Source organism: Polyodon spathula, chromosome 14, assembly GCF_017654505.1.
Source record: "Polyodon spathula isolate WHYD16114869_AA chromosome 14, ASM1765450v1, whole genome shotgun sequence".
NCBI classification, from domain to species: Eukaryota; Metazoa; Chordata; class Actinopteri; order Acipenseriformes; family Polyodontidae; genus Polyodon; species Polyodon spathula.
The window spans coordinates 37,794,580-37,816,404 of record NC_054547.1 but is presented as its reverse complement, the minus strand read 5'-3'; positions in this window follow the sequence as shown (position 1 = coordinate 37,816,404).

The following is a 21,825-nucleotide window of genomic DNA, read 5'->3' as shown; positions in this document are numbered from 1 at the left end:
AGGTAGTCTAAGTTTAACAGGCTGTGGCAGGCTGGCGAGTGGATAGAGGCCCAGAGACAGACTGCAGTTCAAAAAAATAACTGTTTTATTATAAATAAACAAAAATAAAGTGCACAAGGGCAAAATAACAGATACTCAAACACAAATAAAGCAAAAATAAAACTCACAAAAATAAAGTTTCCAGGCTGGGCAATGCCTTCACTGGATTTAGAAAAATTCAAAAACCACAAAACAAACACCAACCTGCTTCCTCAGCTCCCTCCTCCCAAATGAGAAGCAGAGGCCTCCTTTTATATCAGGTGGCTGGGCGCTGATTGATCGTTAATCAACCTAATCAACTAATCAACCCCAGCCACCTGAACATAATAAACCCAGGCAGGTAGGGGAAGTTAACCCCATCCCTGCCAATTTAAAGGGCAGAGCTTTGCTCTGCCACACACCTCCCCCCATGTACAAAGTACACTGGCCGCAATCGGCCAACTCCCCCCCCCCCCCCAAGAGTCCAATTATGTCCCTTGGGTGGGCTGTTATGGTGGGTGGTGGTGGGCGGGGTTGATGTCGGAGCCCCCAAGCCTTCTTTGGTTGAGGGGGCCCCGAATCTCCAAGGTAGCACGGCGACGGCGGCCCGGGTCCCTCTGGTGGCGGAGGCGGCGACGGCGGCCCGGCTCCCTCTGGTGGCGGAGGCGGCGACGGCGGCCCGGCTCCCTCTGGTGGGAGAGGCGGCGACGGCGGCCCGGCTCCCTCTGGTGGCGGAGGCGGCGACGGCGGCCCGGCTCCCTCTGGTGGCGGAGGCGGCGACGGCGGCCCGGCTCCCTCTGGTGGCGGAGGCGGCGACGGCGGCCCGGCTCCCTCTGGTGGCGGAGGCGGCGACGGCGGCCCGGCTCCCTCTGGTGGCGGAGGCGGCGACGGCGGCCCGGCTCCCTCTGGTGGCGGAGGCGGCGACGGCGGCCCGGCTCCCTCTGGTGGCGGAGGCGGCGACGGCGGCCCGGCTCCCTCTGGTGGCGGAGGCGGCGACGGCGGCCCGGCTCCCTCTGGTGGCGGAGGCGGCGACGGCGGCCCGGCTCCCTCTGGTGGCGGAGGCGGCGACGGCGGCCCGGCTCCCTCTGGTGGCGGAGGCGGCGACGGCGGCCCGGCTCCCTCTGGTGGCGGAGGCGGCGACGGCGGCCCGGCTCCCTCTGGTGGCGGAGGCGGCGACGGCGGCCCGGCTCCCTCTGGTGGCGGAGGCGGCGACGGCGGCCCGGCTCCCTCTGGTGGCGGAGGCGGCGGCCCCGGCTCCCTCTGGTGGCGGAGGGCGGCGGCCCGGCTCCCTCTGGTGGCGGAGGCGGCGGCCCGGCTCCCTCTGGTGGCGGAGGCGGCGGCCCGGCTCCCTCTGGTGGCGGAGGCGGCGGCCCCGGCTCCCTCTGGTGGCGGAGGCGGCGACCGGCCCGGCTCCCTCTGGTGGCTGAGGCGGCGGCGGCGGCCCGGCGGGCTCTGGTGGCGGAGGCGGCGACTCCTCCCTCTCGGGCTCTGAGAGCGGCGGCGGCGGCTCCTCCCTCTCGGGCTCTGAGAGCGGCGGCGGCTCCTCCCTCTCTGGCTCTGGGAGCGGCGGCGGCTCCTCCCTCTCGGGCTCTGAGAGCGGGCGGCGGCTCCTCCCTCTCGGGCTCTGAGAGCGGCGGCGGCTCCTCCCCCTCTCTGGCTCTGGGAGCGACGGCGGCTCCTCCTCCCCCTCTCTGGCTCTGGGAGCGACGGCGGCTCCTCCTCCCTCTCTGGCTCTGGGAGCGACGGCAGATCCTCCTCCCTCTCTGGCTCTGGGAGCGACGGCAGCTCCTCACTCCTCTCTGGCTCTGGGAGCGACGGCAGCTCCTCCTCCCTCTCTGGCTCTGGGAGCGACGGCAGATCCTCCTCCCTCTCTGGCTCTGGGAGCGACGGCAGATCCTCCTCCCTCTCTGGCTCTGGGAGCGACGGCAGATCCTCCTCCCTCTCTGGCTCTGGGAGCGACGGCAGATCCTCCTCCCTCTCTGGCTCTGGGAGCGACGGCAGATCCTCCTCCCTCTCTGGCTCTGGGAGCGACGGCAGATCCTCCTCCCTCTCTGGCTCTGGGAGCGACGGCAGATCCTCCTCCCTCTCTGGCTCTGGGAGCGACGGCAGATCCTCCTCCCTCTCTGGCTCTGGGAGCGACGGCAGATCCTCCTCCCTCTCTGGCTCTGGGAGCGACGGCAGCTCCTCACTCCTCTCTGGCTCTGGGGACGACGGCAGCTCCTCACCCCTCTCTGGCTCTGGGAGCGACGGCAGCTCCTCCTCCCTCTCTGGCTCTGGGGAAGGCGGCTCACCCCTCTCTGGCTCTCGGGAAGGCGGCTCACCTCTCTTTATTGGAGTGACCGGTGGATCTCCCATGTCTACCGCCAGGTAATTAACCACCATGAGGGCAACCTCTGGGAAGGACGCTGGGTGGTGTTGTTCCTCCCACTGTTCCCACCTCTCCCCATCTCGACGCCACAGCGTGTTGATAACTATGGGGAGATCGTGGACGAGGTCTGCCTCAGGGTGCATCAACCAGTCCCAGATCTCCTGGGACGGTGGTGAAGGTGGTGGTGCTAGAGGTAGTGGGGTGGCCCCTGATGCCCGGGGTGAACACTGCACCTCTTCCTGGGCCTGGTTGTAGGGGCATCCTGCCCAGTTGTGGCCGTCCTCCTCACACCGGCCACACCAGTTTGCCGGTGGCACGTCTGGGCAGGACCGCCAACGATGGTCTTCCTTCCCGCACCAGGAACACCAGGGGAAGAGGCTGGCCGGGTCCTCCAGCGGTGGCTGCAGCAGCTTACATTTCTTCAGCTGCTGCTGCTTTTCCTGCCTTTGCCGCTGTCTGCTCTTCTTTCCCATTTTTTTTTTTTTTTTTTTTTTTTTTTTCAAAAAAAAAAAAAAAAAAATTATCCCAAAAATTCCACCAAACAAAACAAAAATACTGCTCTGAGCCTCTAGGTGGCGCTATCCCACTCTGACACCAAATGTGGCAGGCTGGCGAGTGGATAGAGGCCCAGAGACAGACTGCAGTTCAAAAAAATAACTGTTTTATTATAAATAAACAAAAATAAAGTGCACAAGGGCAAAATAACAGATACTCAAACACAAATAAAGCAAAAATAAAACTCACAAAAATAAAGTTTCCAGGCTGGGCAATGCCTTCACTGGATTTAGAAAATTCAAAAACCACAAAACAAACACCAACCTGCTTCCTCAGCTCCCTCCTCCCAAATGAGAAGCAGAGGCCTCCTTTTATATCAGGTGGCTGGGCGCTGATTGATCGTTAATCAACCTAATCAACTAATCAACCCCAGCCACCTGAACATAATAAACCCAGGCAGGTAGGGGAAGTTAACCCCATCCCTGCCAATTTAAAGGGCAGAGCTTTGCTCTGCCACACAGGCATTTTGTTTTCTTTTCATAAACAAAACAAACAAAAAAAAAAAAAAGGTTTGGACTTAAGCTGCTACACATATTTGTTTTAGTCCACAGATCACACAGATGTTTTTACACAGAAGACTGTTGGCTGGCTGGATGGCTCCAGATACTGGGTTATTTCCAAAGGGGGTAAAATTTTTTGTGGGGAGAGTCACTATGGTAGATTTAACAGCAGGACATGGCCAGCCTGCGAAACTCTCTATCCCATTAAAGTGTGACGTGAGACAGGCTTTGTCTAACTCTCCTGATTATTGTCACTCTGTGCCTGTGTGTTTAATATCCGACCTGATAACCCTTTGAACCCTGGCCACAGCAGGCTCTCCTGAGACTCATCCCCTTCTCCTCCTGTAAGATCACGCAGAGCAGATCCAGTAATAGATGTTCTGCTCTCGACTTCATTGTCCTCATTGTAATCAGCTGGGGATATTGACAAGCCCAGTGTCTGGCTCTCATGAGTCATTATAGACTCCTGACTCAGGTTGTAAAGGTGGCTGCAGTGCTCGGCTCTCCGGAATTTTTCTTCCTGCTCTGTCTGGGCAACTCTTTGGGAAAATCCCTTTGGGATTGCGTTCTAAAACTCTCCGAGTACTTGCTGGGGTGATGCGTCTTCTTGTTCAAATACTTAGGAACGAAGACAACAAGTTTTAATCTGAAGGATATGAATTGCTCCTGGGTTTTAAAAACCACATTTGTTTTTGTAATTTTTGATGGAAAGGGACAGCTATTAAACCGGTCTTGTTATCGAGCAGGTCACGTTTACATGTTTCTGCAAAGAAATCCTAAAAAAAAAGGTTCAAATTATTGCAGCGATTTTAACCCCCTTCTTTGTGTTAATCTGTAAGAAGCAAAAGAAACAGGACTGTGTTAGTAACGCTACCCTCCTGATAATGGGCTGCAGGGCTGTGCTTGGTGGACTGGGCACTGGGGAAGGGTTAGGGTTAGGCCCTGATGTGTAAATAGAACTGGTAATAATGGACAATAGAGCGTGGGTCTGTACAGATGTGTATTAGAAACCCCACATCTTGTATAAATCATGCTCATTGCACCCTCCTTGATTCACTACGTTATTTTTGAAATGCTCTGGGAATACAGAAGAGAGTGCTGGAGAGGTTTTTGTGAGACACAGGGGAACAGTTTCTTAATCCATTCTATTATTAATTGATGTCTTTTAGAGGTCAGGATATACTATATGTCCATGTGTTGGGTGTCTATTGGAAATACCAGCATTCTTTCTGTCATCATTTTAATATACAGGGTTCTCATCGCAGCTTCTATTGTTCAATATTTGCTGGATGTGCATTTAAATGGAATTTTTTTTTACTGCGAAGACAGATATAAATGTTCCTGAATAAAGCTTGTCACACTAGGCAGACTCCAGGCTGGGATCGCACACTGGGAAGACTGGCACATCAAATAACATCTTGAGTTCCTAATGTATTCCCGGCATTGTGTCGTGAAGAGTGCAAAGCTGACATAAAGCTTTAAACCTCAATACTCATAAAAAGAAATCCTATGAAGATTTAACATGCCGTGGTCTCATTAGAAAAATAAATAAATAATAAAACCCTAATGTGATGGATGTAATGTGGATGGCGCCACTGGCTTTCAAAACGAATTGTTGTACTACTTCTCATCTCTAAGTTGTGGTTGCAGATTCTCTACCCAGGAGAGCCCAGGAGAGTTATGCCTGTCACTACAGAGGATTGGGACGGTCTGCAAACAGGGACTGTGTTCTCAGGCTGTAGCCATTGGCTGCGGACCACGAGGGTGACAGAAGTGTTGTAATGCCTTTTACTGTAGATCAGAGCATCTCCTAAGAGAGTCATTTTGCTACGGATCATTTCCATGAAAGAGGGCTTCTCTGGCGTTTGCAGTGTGACGCTATTAGAAGTTAGAGCACCGTCAATGGCTTTCTTGGGTCGGACGTTATCTAAGTCAAACGATAGGCTTTGTGTTGTGCTAATGCAGGTGCGTTCATTTCGGTCAGGAGAGCAGAGTGTTGTCATCTCTGCCAAGAACACCACCAGCGCTATACGGATTAGTTCTGAGTCTAGGTTATACGTGTAAGGTAGTATTATATGATTATTATTATATTATTATTATTATTATTTTATTTTTATTATTAAATTAAATTTAAGTTTACAGGATTGATTCAGAAGATTTAGGATGTCTAAGTTGAAAAAACGTCGTGACTTTTTACGTAGTATAAAAGTTTTCCAGAGTATATTAATTTTTAGAATATAATATTAAAAAATCGTTAAAAAAATCTTAAACTTATCTGGTTCTTAATTAAATCCAACAAAATTAAATCCAACAATTAAAATAAAATGGATTTGAATAATTATAAATATTGTCATATGTTTATGCAATGTAGAATTGCTTAAGAAAGTAGCCCTTTTTTAATAATTTTATGGGAGAGACAAAGAGAGAGAGAGAGAAAAGTTAATTTCAAGGTTTGTTAGTTACCCTGCAGTTAATCTAAAGAGATTTACTTTATTCCAGCTCAGGCTGCTTCAAAGCTGCTTTCTCCTGGGGAGAGGAGAGTGAAGGATAGTGTGACTGCGGCGGCGAGGGGGAGTGTAACCTGTCCTGGGGTGGGGGTCCCATTGTTGCCCTCGCTCCTGCAGGTCAACGAAAGGAGAGCAGGGCTTCTGTCAATATTGGTTTTTGTGAAAAGGTATTAGCCAGTCTGGGAATACTAACAAAAGGCTTAAAAAAGTATAAATCAGAGGAAAATTGGTCCGGCACTCTGTGCATAGTACTGTTTGCATGACTACACCTTTCAAGAACACTCCCAGAGTTATCAAACTCTTCTGATGATGCACCCAGTGCAAGATTTCTAATTTCAAGTGGAGTCCAGCACTGAGAGAAAACTTCTCCCGTGGTACATGAGCATGATTCATTTGTCCCACTTTAATTAGCTGTTATTAACGTGATTTGTTTCGCTATCATCATCAAATGAAAAACGTATTAGCGACACCTGTCTCTGGGTTTAGTTGCAGTGCTTAGCTCAGTGGTGAACCACAGAGGGTTTAAATGCAGTGCCTGGCTCAGTGGTGAACCGCTCTGGGTTTAGTTGCAGTGCCTGGCTCAGTGGTGAACCGCTCTGGGTTTAGTTGCAGTGCTGAGCTCAGTGGTGAACTGCTCTGGGTTTAGTTGCAGTGCTGAGCTCAGTGGTGAACTGCTCTGGGTTTAGTTGCAGTGTTGAGCTCAGTGGTGAACCGCTCTGGGTTTAGTTGCAGTGCTGAGCTCAGTGGTGAACCGCTCTGGGTTTAGTTGCAGTGTTGAGCTCAGTGGTGAACTGCTCTGGGTTTAGTTGCAGTGTTGAGCTTAGTGGTGAACCGCTCTGGGTTTAGTTGCAGTGCTGAGCTCAGTGGTGAACCGCTCTGGGTTTAGTTGCAGTGCCTGGCTCAGTGGTGAACCGCTCTGGGTTTAGTTGCAGTGCCTGGCTCAGTGGTGAACCGCTGTGGGTTTAGTTGCAGTGTTGAGCTCAGTGGTGAACCGCTCTGGGTTTAGTTGCAGTGCCTTTCTCAGTGGTGAACTGCTGTGGGTTTAGTTGCAGTGCTGAGCTCAGCGTTGTCCTATATGAGTTTATTGACCATTAGTAGGCTCAATGACCTAATTTAGGACTAGCTTGGAATAAAGACCTGGCATGGAAGGAATCTTGAGAGCCAGAGTAGTGCAGCTCTAGTCTGGGGAATGCAAACGTCTATAATGTGAAACCTGGACCCTGGTGTTTACAGACACTTATACCTCAATGACAGCCCTGTCTGTAACCCCGTTCTCACTGTCTAAAAGACACAAGGAAATGTGTCCATGCTTCCTAGTCCCCTGGTCAACCACAAGTTCAACAATGCGCTTGTTTTACAACACTGCCTTTTTATTTCTCTTCCTAATGCTTCTGACAGGTGTGTTTACAAAGCTGGTGTGTGTGAGTGTGTGTGTGTGGAGGGGAGTTGGCTTCGGGACCTTTTTGTTTCTTGTGTAGTCTGTTGTAGGCAGGCCAGTGTAGATTTCAATTAACTTGATTACTATCTGAAAAACTCAGTTGCCGGTATGATGAACTAGCATTATAAGAATCATGTGAAACTCCACACATCAGAATGGGATTAAACTGCTTCGTTTGTTGATACTCAGATTGTGTTGAAGGTATCTTGAGTACAATTCTATCAATGTTTTAAAAGACCAGCAAACTAACATGTGCTGGCGTGAGAACAGGTTAGGGGCCCCCAGCCGCCAATCCTCGTCTAATTTCCTCCTGGAATGTATTTGCAAGCATGGGGTGGCGAGGAAGTCGCCTAGCAACAACCGTGAACACACAACACAGAAAGGCTGTAAAGCCTATGAAATCAGTGGAGTGGCTGCTGATAAGAAGCTGCGAATAATAAATCAATTTCAGGAGGATTCATCGACCCCCCTCTTCCATCAGATAGAGGATGTGAAGCCTGATTTAGTGTGCTTTTTAATTACAAGACGAGCTTAACAACTAAACACTGGAGAGCTTTACTGGCGCCCTCAGGCTAGGAAGCCCTGGGTGCTGCTCCAGGGCTTGTGTAGACGTATGTATTGAATCAGACTCTTATTACCATCAGTGCACTGCTCAGGTTCTCTGTATATCCTAGTAGAAATTGCCAGTTTTTGCATACTCTTGTTGTATATAGGTGCTATGCCATGCGTAGAACATGTGATACATTTCTAAAGTTAAAAACACAACAGTACATTTGTATGTTTAATAGCAGTTGAGTGTGAGTACAGTCTTTGTTTTTGCAATCTCTTATTAAAACAGAAATCAATTTGCTTAGTCTGAGCCTAAACTGTAGGTGATCTCGCATGACAATCATAATAGAGACACTCTACACACCACATTAATTTGCAAAACAAATCGTTTAATAAAGTGTGCAATATCTTCTTCTTGGCAGGCAACTCCATTGCAGGACACCACTCCTGGTCAGCTATTTCAAGTTATTCTATCAGGGATCTGTCGTGTAGTACAAAAAGCACCATGGAGAGATCGGTCCATTAGTTTACAGGCTCATGCATACAGCCCTGCTTGTTTTTTTCTATGCCATGTGCAGATAAGATAATTGCATCTGGGAAGGAGGCCCTCCACCTTTCATTCTTCTTCCCTTATTTTCCTGAGACATGGGAAAATGACAGAACAGGCCCTCTGTTCTCCTCCACTCTGATAAGCCTGCTGGGGGAGATGTGCTCTCGCTGAGGAGGCTCGGGTGTACGGGCGCCAAGCACCCACACTGCCTTCCTCACTGAAAAGCTCTTTTGTGTGTCTGGGTGTAAATGTGTGTTTCAGATGCCTGGAATGCTGATTGTCAGATGTTATCAGGGCACGTGTCCTGGCAGCCTCTTCCCACAGGCGCAGTGTGCAGTGCAGCAGCACAGCGAGGATCCTTTGGCTGACTGGGCATCTAAAACACTACTTTAGCTACACAGAGGTTGAGAGAAATCCGTCCTTAAGTCAATCAAAGATGTGCAAGAAATCTGTGCCTTTTTAGAGTGTAATTGTCACATAACTGTTCCTGCACAATGTCAAACTCCATAGTATCACACATTGAACCTATTCACAAAAGTCTTATATAAAGAAATATATTTTTAAGGTCTGATTAAATTGATGAAATACATTTTTTAATATGCATAAAACCCTAATGTTAGTCCTAACCCTAATGAGCAGAACTTAGCTCTAACCCAAACCCTAACCCTTACCCTAGCTCTAACCCTAATCAAAATTGCCATTCAAAAAAGATACCTTAAATGACTCATGAAATAAAACTTTGTGAATAGGACATAGAGCCTGGGTTCATTACTGCCAAAAATCCCTGCCAGCAATTCCCTCTCTCTTTGGATTATAAAACTAATAACTGACTTTAGGAAACTGGAAGTAAAAATGTGATAGAAATTGGTCACTGCATGGCATAGATTTCAAGGTATCGGTTTCATTCAAATCCTGAGGAATAATCTTTTCTTGCCTCCCTCAATGCTGTCCCGGACATTCCTCAGTCCAGGCAGGGACCTCTGTTGACCAACTTTTGAAAAATCATCCCCAAAATCAAACACAACAAAAAGATCTCAAGATCAAAGGAGTGAAGCATTCCCGTGCTGTCTCCCTTTCTCACCAGCAGCAGCAGCCCTTGGGTCAAATCCATCGCTCCATCAATTCAGGCCACTCAACTCTGCGCAGTCTGGTTCAGGAGAAACATCAAACGGACCCGCCAGCCTCGAACACAAACAACTGGGACTCGGATTAGTCCCCTTGTGGGTGGAGTTTCATTTCATTTAATTCTTGTAAATTAAAATATTAAGGAATGTATCGTTACAAGCATATAGTTACATACTGGGTCTCTCTTGCAAAGATCTTTCAGTCTCAATGGGACACAGAATAAAAACATCTGGATAAGAAAATAGAGCTGCACATATTCAGTAGCTGCACAGGCTCTTTCTAAGTTGTGCCCAAATCCTAAAGTAAATTGATTAACATCCGTCTCTAGTCCGACAACAAAAAACATTTTTCTCAGGTTCACAGCTGGGACTTCATACCTAGCTAATTACAAGATGAGTGTCAATGTATAACAGCAGAAGATTATCACAGAGATTAAGTTACAGGTTATTTATCACATTTTCCCAGAAAAGCGGGATGCTACAGCCCTACCCAGCTGCCCCCGGAGTGTGACCCATGCTGGCTATTTGTCTGCTCAGGGGGGAAGATATTAACCAGATCAAATGTGTCATCTCCTGAGGAGAGGTTAAGGAGCGGGATCACGGCCTCCCTCGGCGCTGGCTCTCTGCCACCGTGTCATCCATCCCCAGGCCTAATCGAGTTATCATATCAACAAATCTCTCACTGACACTCTCCAAGAAAGAGGGGAATTGCCGGACAAATTTGTAGCAGCAGGATGTTGGAACTTTCCCGCGAGGCAGGATAAAAAGCACCTGTAACCCCGGCTGAAGCTCTCCTTTCCCTCACGCTGAGAGTTCAGTCGCAGTGGGCACCATGCTGCTCTCAGGAGGGAATAGCCTGGGAGCGAGGCGAGGCGTTGATTTCAGGGAGAGGAGGGGGGTCTGTTATTTACAATGTAAGACACAATAGGCAGAGAACACAATGCTGCTGCCTCTGTAGTGAGCTGCCATTGCATGCCAGGGGCTGCTGTTGTTTTTCTACTGAGGTTGGCAACAATAAACTAAATATAGAAAATCCTTTGGGTTGAAAACTTCTTAAAAACTATAGAGACCAAAGCGGCAGGGACTCCAAAACGAAGGGCAGATGGTTATTTCGAAAGCCACAATTGTTGGGTACAGTGTGCCTGTAGTTTGAAAAGGCTTTTTGAAATTGACTCTTAAATTGCACTTATGATTGGCTTTACAAATTAGTCACAAATGTATATTATTTTGAACTGCCCTAAAGGGTAAATTGGCCTCCTGTATATTGTACAGGTACTAAAACAAACAAAACATAAACCATTCCAATAAGTCCACAACACTTTCCATTCCTAACTAAAGAAAAAATGTTTCTCACATACCCTTATATACCTTTCTCTCCAGTACTTTCTGAATGTATTGTATGCATTATTCTTTAAATACTGTCTGATTCAAAGGTCAACTGTCAAATAAAGTGCATAAACAATCAATTACAAATAAAAAAATACATGAAACTGGCATAGCTATATACTCATAGTACTGTATAAACTACGTACACATTTTTTAATGAAGTGCTTAAAAAACCCTTTTATTAATGAATGAAATCTCTTAGGAGCACTGTGGCTGAAGATCACAGTGACCTCCTCAAGCTGCCCCTCTATAAATCATCTCTGAGGCTGCTGTAAACACCATTAATAAAGCGCTGGTCCCTGTCCTGGCTGGAGCTTGACCCCTGACCTGTCCGGTTACCTACTGCTCTGCACAATGCGATTGGACACAGCTCTCAGAATGATGGAGGACATCTTCAAATGAGACGATTCTCCACGCTAGCTGTCCTCGCCGCAGAGCAAAATAGAACCAAGAACTCTGCTTTTCACTTCGGACTCTACATCTTTGTCTACATCAAGGGTCTCTTTGTATGTGCAGATTCTCTGTTAGCTTTGAACACACAACATATGGGAAAAAACAACATAGACCATGGTCATTTTAAAAAAGCACATCTATCTATCTATCTATCTATCTATCTATCTATCTATCTATCTATCTATCTATCTATCTATCTATCTATCTATCTGTATTTATTTATTTAACCAGGAGACCAGGGTCTCATTTACAAGAGGGTCCTGGAAAACAATAAAAGACAATTGCAATGTACAAGCAACACAATAAAAAAATGTGTGGGGTTCAAACTTAATCAGCAGGATACATAGATCAAATAATTTCCAAATATGTTCTTTGCAACCAGAGAAGGAAAAACATGGACTGATTTAGTTATCTAGGGATCTATTTCAAGCCCAACACATGATATATATATATATATATATATATATATATATATATATATATATATATATATATATATATAATATATATATATAAGAGAGAGAGAATCTAAACTAAATCCTCTTAAAAGCAGGGTCTTTTTCAAACGAACCCTGGTTGGAAACAAAGGTGATAATCAATTGATTTGATTTGTTAAAGACATCCATTATTTTGCACAAAACTAAAAAGGTTTTGCGTTGCATTCTTTGTCGGTTCAGTTTTCAATGTGGACTTGATTTTTTATCAGTGGCATCATCTGCTCTCATCAGTCATCACTGGGAAGGTTAGTTCAAGGTCTTGACACATTCTTCTGGTTTTATGAGAGGTACAATGCCATCATCCATACACAGAGACCCTCTTTAGTACATGAGATGCCTCCAAAAAAGAAGGGGCAGGCTACCTCTGAACTGGCCTGGGTAAAGTGCTCTAAAGGGGGCTGTGGTTGTGGCATCTGTTAGCCTTGTTCTCAAAGGAGAGTTTAATTGAGGAATCCGCTATCAGACCTTTCAAGAGGGTGGAGGGACAGAGATGGATGGTGGGGTCATCAGTTTCTCCCGGAACAAAACCCTACGACCCCTAATCTCTAAATCTCAGCGGCCAATCGATTTGCTCTGGACCATTACTCATCCAAACTACCACCGCAAAGCAGTGACCCTTTGCCAACAGGCCGGACAACCCTACTGTGGAGCTGCATGAACTTGGTTTTATATAGACTGATATATAGACTGATGGACTATAAGATAGGCAGATAGAGAGATCAATAGGTAGATAGATAAAAAGGTTTTCTAAAGAATCAGAGCCCTTTGATCTCCTCTCTATTATCTTTGCTATTTAATATTTTACTTCTGCAATAAAAGGCGATACATTTACAGCTGAAACTCAAAGTTACAAACTACAAACAAGCATATTATTCTTCTTGCTATTCGTGATGCTAAAGACATACACAAACATTAAATCAGTTTATTTCAGAGCTGCAGACATTTCTGTCTTTCGAACATACTCCATTCCTTTGCATGTTTGGAATTTTGGGCAAAGCTATAGATTGCTGTTTACCAGTATGGGGCAATAGATAAAGGAAATGGAACCTTTTACTTTATTATGACTTCAGCCTCAAGCTGTTTGCTGTGCAGGAGCGATCCACAAAGCCACGCTGCTGCCAGGTTATTAACCAAGCGGCCACTCATTATACACTGCAGGCTCCGGCAGGCAGGAAGAACACTGCAGAACTCCAGCAGCTCCCCACAGCATCTCCTGTGAGTGTGTTTTTGCGGAGATCGGCAGTGGGGTATTGCTGGGGGGGTGGGGGGTCCAGGAAGGAGATCAGGGCTCCCCTGTCTCTACATGAGAGGAGACAATAAGAGAGAGGGGAGCCTGCTGGGAGTAATCCCGTCATTAAGCAGCAGGCCTGGGGAGCGCTGGGGATGCCCGCTCTGTGGGGTCTTAATCTCCGCACCAGGGGAGCGGGATTCCAGGATTTCTGGATAATTGAGATCAGGCAGGTGCACTGACTTGCACTAATGGACGGAGAACAAAGTTTATTTCTTTCCATGGCTAGGGTACTTTTGTTGCCATCTAAATCTATTAAAGTATTAGCGACCGGGACATTAACCCTAATGTAAGAGCCAGCAGGTACTGTGTGTGCTTGTTTCAATGTGCCTAATTTATACTTTATTTATTTTACTTGAGCTTTTTGTATCTCTCGGCAGAGCTGATCATGCCCAGTGGTCCCACATGCAATCTAGAATGAGAAAACGGTTTCCTTTGTGTGCATGTTAGTTGTAATGTATTGTTGAGTGGTTGAAGTTATGGATGGATTTGTAATGAAACTAAATTCTTCTCCACTGCAGTATAAGTAGTTGTTGTTGCAGCAATCCTGTAGACTTGGATTGCAACACCACTGGCTCTCTACAGTTTGTCTCAAGACCAGCTTACTCTTCAAAACTAGCCTAAGATCCTAATTTTGCTCTTATTAAGACAGAAGTCATTGTAGTTTGCATATTGCTCTTAATTGTACTGTAATTCTTGATATATATTCTTTGTATACAACTGTAAGTCGCCTTGGGTAAGGGAACCTGCTAAGAAATAAATAATAATAATAATAATAATAATAATAATAATAATAATTGTTAGCGTTGCCTACTTGTGGTTGTTTGATCTCTGTTCTGTGCCTTGACATGCCTCTTTGGTAAAGGAGCTGTACAACTTGAATACTGCATTGAGCCGAGTTGTACTGTATTGTATTGAGCTGGACTGTATTGCATTGAGCTGTAGTGTATTGCATTGAGCTGTGCTGTGTTGCACTGAGCTGTATTGTACTGCATTGAGCTGTGTGGTATTGCATTGAGCTGTACTGTATTACATTAAACTGTACTGTATTGCATTGAGCTATATTGTATTGCATTAAGCTGTACTGTATTGCATTGAGCTGTGCTGTATTGTATTGATCTGTACTGTATTGCATTGAGCTGTAGTGTATTGCATTGAGCTGTGCTGTATTGCACTGAGCTGTATTGTATTGCATTGAGCTGTGTGGTATTGTATTGCATTGAGGTGTACTGTATTGCATTAAACTGTACTGTATTGCATTGAGCTATATTGTATTGCATTAAGCTGTACTGTATTGCATTGAGCTGTGCTGTATTGCATTGAGCTGTACTGTATTGCATACTTTAGTATTGTACAGCATTGTCTTCTGATGTATAGAAAGGATTCAGTTTTACATTCTGAATACTATTCTGTATAGGGTAGTCTGAAAGTCTTGATTTTCAAAATCTGAAATTAGATGATTGAACCTGAAAAGCCATTATTACACTCTGAAGTAGCGTCCTTCCTCTCAGAACTGCAAGACTAGAGTCTCCTCAGCCCTGAAAGGTTTTGTTCTTTCACAGTGGGCCTCAGTTACATTATCTTTGATGAAACAATGCTTTAAATAATGAAAATTACCTTCCAGTGCTCTCTAAAACAGGTGAAAAAAGTTCCATGAAATGCAAACTTGATTTTATTAAACAAAAGGGTCTTTAAAGAAAAAATACCTCAATAAGTCATTTTTGTGAACAGAACTTCTTAACTCACACTTTATTTATTACAAGAGTTTGTGTACACTTTTGTCTAGCAACAGAAACTCTGAATTATCCTTACAGCAGCAGCAACAACAGAGAATGTCAGCATGCTCATTATCTTTGGGGTCTTTCATCTGCCCATCAAGCCAGTCTGGCTCTTGCCTGGCCATTCCAAGGTCTGAAATCTTGGAGATAACTTGATCTCGCAGGCATGCTTTCAACATATCCCGGAACATAAGAGGGGAAGCAGCGGAGTCACTCTCGAGATCCTGAGACATTGCCTCTACCTGAGTCGATGCAGAAACAAATATCATTTTAACTCCAGCTCTTGGCATACACTGACAGTGTGGGTTTAAACCTTGGCTTCTGCCTCGTCTTTGGGGGTGGTCGTTTTCAATTTGGCAAAGTTCAGAAAGTCTGCATGCCACTGTCATTAAACTTGCTTACCCACAGTATTGTACTTAGTGAGTTTTTTTTAGTTTGTGGGTAGGGGAGTGAGGGATTGATCTGCAGTAATGGCTTTTCAGTTTGGACAATACCAAGGGCAACTGATTCCCGCTACAGAGTGGTATTCTGAATGTATAACTGAATCCTTTCTATACTTCAGAAGACAATGCTGTACAGTACTGAAGTATACAACAGAGCTCAATGCAAGACAATATCACACAACTCTATGCAACAAAGTACAGCTCTATTGAATACAATATAGCTTGATGCAATACAGTACAGCTCAATGCAACAATGAAGTTGTAAAACTCTTCTACCAGAGAGGCATCTCAAAGCACTGAGCTGAGATCAAATAACCTTAAGAAGGTAACAATTAGGATCTTAGGCTAATTTTGAAGAGAACAGTCAGTCTTGAACTGTAGAGAGAGATCCAGGCTATGAAGGATGGCAGTATTTGTATCCCTCTCTGTTTAGTCCTCTTGGACTATATGCTGAGAAGCATTGATTTAGTGATCCTGAGAGCTCTCTTTCCATTCACCACATACCTAAAGTAAGATTTGAAGCGCATGCTGCTGTGGTCACCAGATCAGCCAGATGCCTGCCAAAAAACCCAGGATAACATGCCTGTGATGGAGTCATATCTCAAGAGCAGGAGATGCTAAATTATCCCCTGATCTGGAAACAAAACTGTGCAGCTTCTGCCCATTCAGTACTTGAACTGCTCCAACCCACCCCCTCTCCCACACCCACACAGTCAGTATATATATATATATATATATATAGAAGTTCATGCTGTCTTTTCTAGATCATTATTAAAGAAATCAACAGCAGTCTGGAGAAGTTTCAGAATATCACAACTTGATGACGATTTTAATTGTTAACTTGCAAGTTAAAGCTTTGTGTTCCACATGGATGCCATTCAATAGGCATCTGACATGGTGAGGAAAGCAGTTTGACGTCAGATTGCATTTACTTCTAATTTAGTCATTACAGGAGCATGCAGGGCTGTGGACACACGCCAAAACAATACACAGCAAGACAATTAGATCATCCAAGCTTACTTGTTACTAAAGGGTACCCTAATGCCAAGAAGATGTTTACTAAGATACTGCCGATCTCCTGCACTCTTATCACCCCGGCTAGTCCAAGCATCAATTGCTGCTCTTACATTCGTACCTCATTGTCTCTCTGATCTGGGGTTGAAGGTTTTGTAACACCATCATCTGCTGCCATTTCTACCCAGCACGTGAGAATCAAACGAATTGTGTGTGTGTGTGTGTGGGGGGGTGGGGGTGGGGGGGGGGGGGGGGGGGGGGGTATTGTGTGTGCTAAACAGTGATTGCAATGAATTCCCTTGCTGGCCTTGCTTATCTGTAGGCAATCCTCCTTACTGCTGTTGAATTGGAGGCTCAGCATTGTTTCGGTGTGAGATTGTATTGAGAGGGATTGGTGGGGGGTTTGTACTTGTGCTTAGGTCTGCGTTATCTCTGTTGAGTCGCCTATCAGGGATTCCCCTGCCTTGTCTATTGGCAGATGAGCTTTCCCCTATTGTCTTCTTCACTCATTGACACAGCTGCACACCTAATAAACACAATTCACAGCTTAGCTCCTTGTTTGGACTGTATCTGCCCCTTTGTTACCAGCGCTCTTAAGTGCAGAACCATTGCATTGCCAGTGCAGTGCCTACACATTGCCACTGAAGATCATTTGGTATGGCTTATGAGAGGCTAGACTAAAATTCTTAATATCAGGCTCTCCATCCACCAGTATAAATAGCTCAACTTCCCTGAAGGCCCTTTTATGGAACAAGCCATTGCCCCTAAGTGCGTAACCATTGCATTGTCATTGTCTTACTCATTGCCACTCAAGATAATTCGGTATGGGTTATGAAAAACTAGACTTTATATCAATACCCTTAAAATCAATATCAGAGCTTGGGACCTCTTTTTAGACTCTCCATCCACAGGTCTAAATAGCTCAACTGAAGGCCCTTTTCAGAACACGCCTGCATGCTCAAATGCCCATCATCTGTAAGGATTCATTCAGTTCTAAACCAGTAAACTGTTATCTCCACTTTACTTGTTTCACTTTTTGGGCTTCAAGGGAAACCTCGACATGTGGTGGCCAGCCATCTGCCTTCCCTGACACTCTCGAGGGCAGAGACTACAAAAAAAAACCCAGGGAAAAATCCCGCTAAACAACTTGTTAATGATTTTATGGGGGGCGATGATAAAACGCTCCAAATAAAACTACAGGATCTCTTCTATAACCCTACATGGCTGTAAATATGTATTAACTAGATAACTGATGGCAATTACAGCCTAGCTTGGAAGCATTTAAGAAAGACAAAGCCCCTCATCACAATTGGAAATGAGCCCCCGGGAAAAGAGTTGATTCTACTTAGCTAATGAGCTGACTCATAGATACGGAAATCACCCGGGTCTATGGAATGGCTATTGCCCTGCTGCTTTTAAATGATAGAGCGAAAAATTTGTGTGCCTGGGAAAGCTTCACTAGGCCTCCATTGTTGCTATGCAAATGGGAGCTGGGTAGTTGTGTTCGGGGGGTGGGTTTATTGGAAACCTTGTTTAAAGGGGTAACTTTTCAATTAAGGTGAAAAGAATAGAGAGCTGTTAAATGGGCTTTAATTGGGGAAGCTTCGATTTCACACTTGGAATCATGTGCAGTCAAGGGAGCCCTCTTACCTCTCAGCTTGATTCTGTGCATTTTTACAGAACTTTAATGCTATTTTTTCTTTAATAACGGGCAGTGAAATAGACCCATGTGTCCTGAGTAACTCCAGCATGGCACCATTTATTCCCCTATTGGAGTTATCCAGACTTTACTCATAAAGAATACAACTGGACAAGCCCTTCACTTCCTCCCTGTCTTGCTTTAAAGCTTGATTATATTTCACTGACACGCTCGTTACCTTCGACCCTTGCAAGGAAGACTTTAGTAACACAATCTCCTGATGGCGAGGACGGTGTTGTGTATTGGAGTAAAATGTTCTCTTTTCTCAATTCTGCTTAGGAATACAGCCGTGTGTTGAAATAAAAAATGACAGTAAAGGAAACTACGGATGATTATTATGTTTTTAAAAATACAGTACGCTTCGTTAGCTCTTAACACCAAGAAGTATTCAGCACAGTCCACAATTTCTAACACGCTTTAGTGCAGGCACTTCATTAAAATCCCTTTTCTAGCCATTAGTGATCTCTTTCTAACACAGGGCAGTGGCTTTGGGCAGATGATCCTGTTTGTAATGTTTGGAACTTCAGGAGCAGATTGTTGGATCCCCACAAGCTGACACTGTTTCATCTGAGAGCCGACCCTGCCCCAGCCCATCATATTAACATTTTAATAGGTTTGCTGCAAACAGGGAAGAGGGATTGGGTGAGAGAGGAGCAGCATTGAAGTGCACCAGCCCTATTCTCCTCTGATACTTTTCCTTCAGGATTAACAATGCAAGGTACACACTGTAACATGGGTGGCAGCTAACTGCGCACACAGACATTTAATCTCTGGTGCTGATCCTCTGGAGAAAACATTGCAGTGTGGTCCCTTCTCCTCAATTCTTATTTGTCTTGGTTTCAATTACAACTTCTGTCTCTTTGTACCATCTTCACTAAGTCCTGGATACCACCTCTTGGACACTACAATTCTGTTAGACCCGCCGGACAGACAAAGCCTTTTAAAAAAGGCAGATGCAGGTTATAAATGTCTTTCTGTTTGCCATTTGCTTTATCTGTTTCAGTCTATTTCATTCTAGAAGGGGTCCTGATAACACTTCAGACCTAAGCCTTCAATCTCAACGCCATGGAAAGTGTGGTATGACCAGCTGTTACGCAATGCTTCCTCCTACACTTTGCCTTGCCACTATACCTTAAACCAAAAGCAGGGGCATATGCAATGGTGGTTAGTGGGGTCCATAAATCCCACAGTAGCATTTTGAACCCTACAGATTTTGTTCAGGTACAAATATTGTTACTATAATTTAAGTGTTTTGTACTATTTGCTTGATAGGAGAAAAACACCTTTTAAAATGATATAAAACAAATAGCAGCAGCTATGACAAAAATAACTGTTTTCTTTTTTTTTTTTTTTTTGCATGTTATGCACTGTTAGCATTAAATGATTACATCACACTCATCCTAGTTTTTGTTCTTTGCTACTCTCTGCTATAAGGACAGCAGTGCCATAAAATTAAATTCTAGGGTAAGCATCAAACAACAAAGTGATATAATTCAAGGTCTCTTAAGCACCCTGAAGTTGTTTGTTTCTCATTATTAACATTAATATGGATTTCTATCTTTAAAATAAAAAAATAGGAGTAATTCGAGCAAACCCTTTAAAATTGTAATTAAGAGTTGATATGGTTTCACTCCACTGTTTGTTTGAAAGCAGTCATGTCTAGGAAGGGACTGGAAGCACCTGTAACCCAGAGGGGACGAATTGCCTCTTTGAAATTCTTGCTGAATTTATGACAGGTTAATAGCCACCCCCTTTACTACTCATTAAACCCCATTTACCCCTTTGAAGTTAAGCATCTCACCATTACCCAGTCCCTTTATTGAGAACATTTTGTTTTTATTTGCATAACAGTTGGTTGCCTTCATCAAGTTGGGTGTTTCTGTGTGTCAAAGCTTGAGAGCTGCCTGTGTCAGTCTTGTTTGTGTGCTGTGGTTGCCTGTTATCAAGTAATGCCATGCAATGATATAATACTGCAGAAAAAAAGAAATACGGTATATAATTATTAATATAGCATGGTTTCAAATATGATAGAATGAAACAAAATCAGCATTCCGTGCTATTGAGGAATTGAGAAACTGCTTGCGCTAACACATCAACAGAGATACCATGCGACACCAAGCCACCCATCTGTTGCTACTGTATTACTGACAGAGAGAGGAGATCGGATCTCCACCACACAATTCACATCACTGCTCTCTTTCACACAGTTGCTTTGTATACGTGGGAAAGGATCTGGTTGCCAGAAAATAAAACCAGCTTCCACTTTTGCAAAGATGGTGAGAAAACAGAAGTCACATTCTGTGTAATTTGATAAGCCAGTCATTTATTCCCTGGAAACCGGCTCGCAAAAAGTCCCCATGGTAGCCCTGCAAATACTATTTAAATGTTGTACTTGACTTCCAAAGTGTCTGCTCCTATTTTCTATAATAAAGACAGAAAGCATTCTTCAAACCCTTGGGATTTTGTTTTGGAGCAGTTTTGTTTGGGAGGGCAGACCAGCAGTAGCAATCTTCATTTCCCACTGGGGATAATGGGAGCTTTAATTGAGGCAGCACAGACGCCACACCATGCATTGGAAGTGGGCCAGGGAGGGACAGTGGAGGATCCCAATTAAAATAACTGAGCTTGCATTGACAGTCCTGAGCCTCAGGTGTGAAACTCATTATCACCTTCCTTGAGAACGCAATAGATTTGCTAATACTGACACCTGCATTTACATATTTAGAGTCCATTTACAGGGACAGATAGGTGCTAATTCCCATTAGATATTTAAATATCATTGCCTTGCATAATGGCATTATGAGTGAGACTTCTCCAGTTCAATATACAGTAAAGAGTTGGTAGTATCTAAGTATAAAGTGGTGTCAATTATAAGTGTGTCTGTGTGCATCTGTGTGTGTGTGTGTGTGTATTGGGGGGGGGAGTTTCTTTGCTGCAGTAGTGTCCAACAAGAGGAAAAAGGCTCAATGGGCTCTCCTTTGTTCATCTCAAGCTAATCTGCTGCAGGGTATCAAAGCAAGTCAATGGCAACCAAATAACCTGGGGTAAATTGACTAAAATGATCAGCATTTGGGTACATCAGGATCGATCTGTGGTTTCTTCAATAGGGATAATCAATACAAAGAGGCCATGCAATAAACCTCTGGTCTGGAAGGAGATGCTTTATTAAAACTTCCATCAACTGGGTGGTAATTGAATAGCAACAGTGCACACAATGCTCCTCGTTAGCTCTGGTAATTTAATTAACTGATATACTTCAGACAATACTAATGCTCGATTCACACTATGCTTGCAAGTGTCCTTGAGTTGTGCTTGGAGCATCATAAGTGAGCAAAGTGTATCTCACTTCATCACAAAACAAAGCAATTTGAAACTATCTACTTATTTTTTTTTCAAATCCACTGTTTGACCTGGATTGTAAATGTAATAAGGCCCTTCGCGATGTCTGTTTAGGTCCAATATACAGACTGCACCGATGCTCCACCCACTGCTCTCTGAAGCTCACAGGTTTCTTTCAGCCTGTGTTTATTGAGGTGGAGTTTTCAAACAGGCTCGGGTGTGGCAAACAGCAGGACCAATCCCATCTCTCTCAAATATTGTAATGTGGGTTCACAGATCTTGTTTATTCTGATAGAAGATGATTGATCTGACCTCTATT